Here is a 7,846-nt window from a genome sequence, read left to right on the forward strand (position 1 = left end):
TTTTTGAGGTCACACGCGACACTGCTACATAAAGCTGGCCATGCGTGAACACAGGTGCATTAAAGTATAGATCAACACTGCATAACACGTGTCCTACAATATTTTGACTCCTACCTATTTTCTTATTTTACAAAAGCTTGGCATGCGTGTATAGATCAACTTTATATTGTGAATACATAAAGCTGGCCATGCGTGAACAGATGTGCATTTAAGAATGAAGAATACATTGACACATAGCACGAACCATGGACAAACGTTGTTATGTAACCTGTCTACTCAGTAGGTGCCAATTTAGATGCACTGAATCGACACCAACTTGGGCAAGCTGGTAGTATGTGCAGAAACAGCGAAACATTGCAAAAGCTCCTCTTTTCCCAAATTGTGTGGTGAGGAACCAGCCTATGCCCCCAATTCGTCCTGCAGAGGCAACTAGCGGCAATGACTTAAGCATGACCCCAGTTCCCCACAGCTGATTACCCTTGACTCATCCGAAATCTCCTAACAAGGTAGAAATTGGCAGGTCTATTTGGAGGAAAAAAGGATCTACTAAAATTTAGCTTACTAAATATTGGTCAGATCGCAGGACTGTGCGCGCACACCGCAGATCCAACAGATCACAGCGCGAGACAACAGGACCCAAGTCTAACTAAACTGTGCAAACAAGAGGGAGACGGGTTCGGAGGAGACGCGTTCGCACCTAGCCGGAGCCGACGATGATGTTGTTGATGGGGATGAAGATGAGCTTGACGAAGAAGCCGACGAACCCCATGACGACGAACCCGATCGCCGTCCGCGCCGCCACCTTGATGATCGACCAGGGAAGGGTGTCGTCGACCAGGGAAGGGCGTCCAGATTCTATCTTCTGCAAATCACAGGAAAAATAACAAACTTAGGGTGGTCTGAGAAAGCTAAACTGAGAAAGATTAAACAAAGCAAATGATATGGGCATGCATGATTGATTAGTCTGGAAGTGTGTTCTCTACATTTGCTTAGGCCTCCTTTGGTTCATAGGATTGGAAAATCATAGGAATAGGAAAGTCATAGGAAATGAGATGACATGCATCTCAAATCCTATGCATAGGAATAGAAAAAGAGATGCCCTTTGATTCACACCATAGGATTTTTTCCATTGAGTCTAGGCTAATGTTTGTTTTCCTATGAAATGTGGAGGATAGGAAGAATTCCTCCATAGGAATAGGATTTCATTCCTACAAACCAAAGAGCTCTGAAGGAATTTTTCCTATAGAAATCCTATCCTATGAAAATCCTGCAAAATTCCTCCAAACCAAAGGAGGCCTTAGGGTGGCCATGTGATGGAGCATGCAGACAGCCACACTGGGCTACTGCATGTTGCATGTTGGGGTTGTATACTGACATGACATACTGTAGTGTAGGAGATTGACTGGGCTTTTTTATTGTTATGCTTCTACACCTCTTGTCTCACTAACTAGATGATGTGAAGGACACATGGAATGGGATTACATTGCTAGATACCATGCACGATGTGCAGCTAGATAGATGAAATGGCATGAAACAAAATGAACCTAATATTTGCATTATACCAAGTAGTCGGGCGTGTGGTGCATCTCTGCGTCCGCTCATCGCGTCCTTCGACGAGCCGGTGCAGCTGACGACGTCAGGGAGGGCTGCCACCACCGATGACCCCGAGGATCTGGATTAATCCCCTGAAGAAGCAAAAAACAACCAGCGAGATATTAATCAATCCCCCGAAACACCGTCAACACTCAGCAGGCAACACAAGTCAGTACATCAAAGAGCAACACGCCAGTTTGACCCAACAACTTTTTGCCTCTCCAATTTGCTAACAAGACTAGAGCATATTATACATCTCTAAACTAGGGCTCAGTTCTTTTGGGCGGCTTAAAAAATAAGCCGCCTCTCCTCAGCTTAAAAAATAAGCCGCTACCAAATTTTTTTGAGGCTTCTATATTAGTTATCCTATAAGTAGTCCAGAAGCCTCAATGAATGAGGGAGGAAGCTTATGAAAAAATCTGGGAAGGAGAAGGCTTATTTTTAAGCCGCTAAAAGAACTAGCCCTAGATGATGACAGATAATTCATGAAGTTTACCAATCGAACTAACAATTGCAGGATACTACAAACTTTAGTTAGTAACGGTACAATCGAGAAATATCATGAGATTTATCCGGCGAGGTAGCATCTAAACTAACTATAACAACATGGTGATCAACATGCAAATATGAACAGACTAGAGACCAATACAATGAGTTCATGCTACAGGCTCGAAATCAAACCAACACATATGCAGGCTAGTGCTACTTGAGAAAGACAGATCCACAAGGACTACTTCTTTCTACAGGTACCTACTTAGGCTGTCTGGGTAAGGGCAGGGACGAACCACATTGGTGCCCTCGGAGGCCTGCTCGACAGACTCAAAGAGGAAGCTGGGCGCCTAGCGGTCGTCCTCCCGAACGAGCCAGCACTGGCGTGAGGTGGTCGGAGAAGATGCAGCGCTGGAGGGGCAGCAGCGTGTTCCCCGCCGCAGCCGCAGCCGCCGACCTGAAGGCATCCTCCTCCTCCCGCACCGATGCCCGCGCGCGCGACAAACGACCCACATTCAGTCATTCAGTCAATCACGCAAAGCCACAACTAATCAGCACTGCAAGGTTCCAAAGTAGGGAGACCGCAAAGAGGGGGGACTCACCGACGGCGTCGAGATTCTGGAAGGCAGTGGCGGCGTGGCATGCGAAGACGGGGCGCGCGCGAGGCAACAGCGGCGATGAGGCAAGCGCGCTCGCGCGGCAGCCGACGGCGAGGCGCCCCTGCGGAAGCAAAGGCGGCGCGAGAATCCTTCTCGTCACGCGCGTCAACGGCTGCACGGGGCGCAGCGAGAGGAGCACGGTGCACGGCAGTGGGACGCGGGAGCTTCGAGAGGTGGGAGGGAGAGGGGAGGGGGAGCTCGATCTGAGGGAGGGAGACGACGGTGGGAGGGATCGAGGGGAGCGCTGTCGATGGCGGCGGCAAGGAGATGGGGGAGGAGGGGTGCGATGGGATCTGGGTAGGGTTTGGGTAGGTGGATGCGGGTGGGGTTTTCTTTTACATTTTTTTCCTGTACATAAATGGATGGATGGATGGGCGCCATGTCATCGATCCGTGTGACAACGAATTCCATCAACGGGAATAGAGCACATATAATTGTGTTTTTTCTTTTGTTTTTATTCTACTTTATTCTACTTTTATGCCTAAGAAAGGTTTCATTTTCTTTAGACGAAAACTCAATTTTCCATTTTTCGAGTGCCCAAAATGGGTTTAATTGTGAAGGGCCTACCAAATATTTGTTGCAAAATTGGACCAAATCATTTTTCTAAAATATTAGGCCATATTTAATGCACAATTTACCAAATGGTTGGGTGTCAAAAAACTTTTATCCACCTCTCGTGAAAAAGACAGATTTTCGCCGATTCAGCAGGAAGCGGGTCAAATTTGAACTGTAGCTACCTCGTAGTTTGCTCTTTATTTTTTCAAAAATCATTTCTAGGTACATAAGTATCTATTTAATCAGAGAAACATCAAAAGGTCTCCAAGATTCAACAACTAGTTAGGAACGGTCAAGCCCGCCGTTTTGACCGCATTTTGAAACGGGCATAAAAAATTCAAAAAATTGGAAAACCTTCGCATTATGTCATCATATGTGACCAAGTTTCCAGGACAAATAACAAACTTGTAATACAGTAATTATTTTAAAAAAGTGTTATCAGAAACGAGCTATCACGTGTGGAGATCAATGACTTTCAAGCCAAATGATCAATCTTATGGCCACATGCATGGCATAGTTTGTTCAAATGATCTCATATTGTGCATAAGGGTGTATATTGGAATGGCAAACAATGTTGCCTAAGGAAGTTTTCATTTTCTTTGGACGAAAAAACCATTTTCTATTTTTCGAGTGCCCAAAAAGACGTTTTTTTGTGAAGGACCTCCCAAATAATTGTTGTAAAATTGGACCAAATCATTTTTCTAAAATACTAGGCCATATTTAATGCACAATTGACCAAATGGTTGGGTGTAAAAAGTTTTGATCCACCTCTGATGAAAAAGACAAATTTTCGTCGATTCAGCTCGAAGCGGGTTGAATTAGAACTGCGGATGCCTCATAGTTTGCTCTTTATTTTTTCCAAAAATCATTTCTAGGTACATAAGTATCTATTTAATCAGAGAAATATTAAAAGTTTTCCAAGATTCAACCACTAGCTAGGAACGGTCATTCCCGCCGTTTTGACCGCATTTTGAAACACGCATAAAAAATTCAAAAAAAATCAAAAAATGGAAAACCTTCGCATTGTGTCATTATATGTGGCCAAGTTCCCAGGAAAAATAACAAACTTGTAATACGATAATTATTTTTAAAAAGTGTTCTCAGAAATGAGCTATCATCTCTAAAGATTCATGGCTTTCAAGCCAAATGATCAATCTTATGGCCACATTAATGGTATAGTTTGTTTAAATGATCTCATATTGTGCACAAGAGTGTATATTGGAATGGCAAACAATGTTTCCTAAGGGAGTTTTCATTTTCTTTGGACGAAAAATCAATTTTCCATTTTTCGAGTGCCCAAAATAAGTTTTTTTGTGAAGGACCTACCATATATTTGTTGCAAAATTGGACCAAATCAATTTTATAAAATACTAGGCCATGTTTAATGCACAATTGACAAAATGGTTGTGTGCCAAAAGTTTTTATCCACCTCTGGTGAAAAAGACAAATTTCTCCTGATTTAGTAGGAAGCGGGACAAATTTGAACTGCAGCTGCCTCATAGTTTGCTCTTTATTTTTTAAAAAACTAATTTCTAGGTAGAAAAGTATCTATTTAATCAGAAATACATGGTCTGGTAGCGATACGCTGAGGTTTGGGTGGTGGCCCAGGGCCCCAACTCCAAAGCGCGTAGACTCGCATGCCCGCCGCGCGGTCACCGCGTGACCGTGGTGTTGCCACGCGTTCTGGGCGGCCTAGGCATGTCTAGTGGGTTGGGCACTCCCCTTTTAGGTGTCAGGAAGAAGAAGGCAATAGAAGAATCTCACGAGGAGACTGAACCGAGCTCAAACATGAATTAGCACCCAAGTGTTTGATTAGTGGTACGGGAAATGCACATGGTCAATGGGCCTGAGTTTTGGCCGAGGATGATCATCTACTAAGGACACTATCTTGGAAAATTTGTAGCTCAAATGGAGGAGCCTAGGTGTCACTTGCTTTGCAACGTACAACACTGGACAGAAATATGAATGTTGAAGCCACACTCACATGTATTGTTAGATGAGGCTCAAATTTTGTGGAGAGCTATGATTTGGGAATATAGAAGATGTGGCAAAAATTCAGCTCATTAGGATATGCCTAGCCAGTACTTCCTTCACAACAGTTCGAGCTGAACAAAAACTTTGGAAATTTGCCGAGGAAGATTTACCAGTCAAATGGAGTTGAATATTGTCATGAGGCAATGATTTGGATAGTAAAGAATGCCCAATTTTTTTTGGGAATTTTGGGAATGACAGAAATATAGGTTGCTTCACAACCTAGGGCAAAAATTGACACATGGACATGACATATAGGCAAAACTGATGAGGTGGCGCCTTGTCATAGCAATAAGTATCAATGCATCCACGTTCACAACCTCATGACCATTTATATTGGTCGTAATCAGGTAGAAATAAGGTCATTGGCGCCTCATGTTTGATTTGTGACCATTTGGTGTAAGCAATTTCAGGGTTTGAGCCCTTCCAAGCGAAATGGCCGTGAATTTACGATCAATTCAGCTGGGGTCTCTAAGAGAAGGAAATAAGTTGACATATTTCTTGTAGTGACCCATTGTTTAGATCATACATAGTGTTGTGGAAACCCTACCGGTGCAAGGTTCAAATCATGAAAGAGCCATACCTTTACACATTCCAGCAAATGATATCAAAAGAATGAACTTAACAGTCCCATATACCATTACAATAACAGAAATTCAGCAGAGATCACCATTCAACTAATAAACAGCAATGCGCCCCACCTAACAAATGCTCTCAGCATCATTAGAAATCAGGGTAAGCTGCTACTATTTTAGCAAATTAATTAGAATCCATAGTTTCATACAGATTACAGAGATAAACACACATTCTAGAAAGACAGTCTCAACAGCATCGACATATTCTCACAACATTAATTCGTCACCACTCCTGACTCCTGAGCATGCGAACAACAAGACCACACAAACCAGGAGCTTGCGAAGAGAATTGATAAATCAGTGTTTTAATCTCCAGCAACATACAAAACTTTCCCCACCAAGCAGCGGTGCACATAAAATTCGATACCTAGTTCCAATGTGGACAAGCTTCGTAACATCTGGCACAACCCCTTGGCCTAGATTTCGTGATCAAGTGATGAAAAGATATTGTCAACTTTTTTAAGGCTGTTGCCCAACTGAATAACCGTTGCACAAAATCATGATAGTTCACTAATTTCTACTTCTTGGAGGCGATCGAGCACAAGTTTCTCAGTTTTCCAGTGTGTTGGCTGATCACAAATGCAACTTGATGGGCATGGAGTCTGTGCCTGAAGTGAGTAGAATATCAACTTTGTAAGATTAACCGATACATTTCATGGCAAAAAAGAGATGAAATAATAAATTATCAAACTGCCTGAGTACTTCGACATGCATCAACACAATTTACAAAAGAACACTGGGAAATAGTTTGAAGTTAGGATATTACAGAAAATATGTCTGTTCTGTGAAAGAGATGCAGGTACGACAAACACTATTATAGAAGTCACACAAATTCTTAGTCATGATAATGTTCAGCTCTACCTTTGGACTTCACTGTCAATGAAACCTCTTAAAAAAGATATCGTAATTAACTAATAAAATTTTCTCCAAGTACTTACTCTAATTGTGTCATCAAGATTGAGCCTGCCAGGCAATAAAGCACCATATATCCTCACATACATTAGAAAATAAATAGTACGTCACTTTGCTAAACTTGAAGATGAAAGTATTAGCACTTACATGAGCCATATAAATTCCACGGTTAAAGTTTGAAGACAAGGTATAAGTATTAAACGAACACCTAGAGTAGAGCAACTGGCAATCAAGTCTAGGTATGCCTGAAAGTGCTAGTGTGTATTGTTTTATGTGACTAACCTGATAACTCAAGCATTATAAGTGCTTTAAAAAGATATAAACAAATTAAGGATAGTTTTAAGTGTCAACGTTCTTACACGAGTGCAATCCTATCAGACTCTAAATTGGCATGTTGGTGTTAGAACTTTTTTTGCAGCCTGCTATTTCGACCTTTTCTTTGTACTACTTTTAAAATCTCTGAGCGAACAAATCCCATTATGTAAGGCCATAAAGGGATATAAAAAACTAAAATTTTGACTGGTCAAAGAATAAAATGAATTACATCGCTATATTGAGACAAAAAACACCACAGGAATGAACATATTCGAAACACAATAATTCGACTAGCTGAAAACTGCCTTAGTGCTAATATTACATAGATTCTTAGATTGTCTTACATTCAGCAACGGCATTGCATGCCGTAGCTATAATAAAAAAATTACATGACAAAGGTAAACAAACTCTTCTGGATCCTGACAAGTTATAAGCTCGAAAGCACCTAACATGAAAAAGACATGCATTCGACTATGCGCGGGGGAATGACTTGGGGCATGACATGGTGACTGGGATGACAGAACACAAGGAGCGCGGGTTTATTGAGTCAAGTGCTCTTGTTGCCTGTCGACAACCCAGATCAACTATGTATATCCATGGACTAAAACCAAATGTAATTATTGCATAAGATCCGTTATCTCCTGCAGCTCTAACCCT

The 7,846-nt window shown here is 42.0% G+C and overlaps 1 long non-coding RNA gene across 1 annotated transcript; it reads right to left on the bottom strand.

The window, feature by feature from the left end:
• Nucleotides 1-6,285: 6,285 nt before the first annotated feature.
• Nucleotides 6,286-7,236, bottom strand: LOC125549078. The gene is made up of 3 exons (XR_007301243.1): nucleotides 7,022-7,236; nucleotides 6,901-6,925; nucleotides 6,286-6,570 (listed from the first exon to the last, which is right to left on the bottom strand). It is a non-coding gene; the product is annotated as an uncharacterized LOC125549078 (long non-coding RNA).
• Nucleotides 7,237-7,846: the final 610 nt, after the last annotated feature.

Source organism: Triticum urartu, chromosome 3 (genome assembly GCF_003073215.2).
Source record: "Triticum urartu cultivar G1812 chromosome 3, Tu2.1, whole genome shotgun sequence".
Taxonomy (NCBI): domain Eukaryota; kingdom Viridiplantae; phylum Streptophyta; class Magnoliopsida; order Poales; family Poaceae; genus Triticum; species Triticum urartu.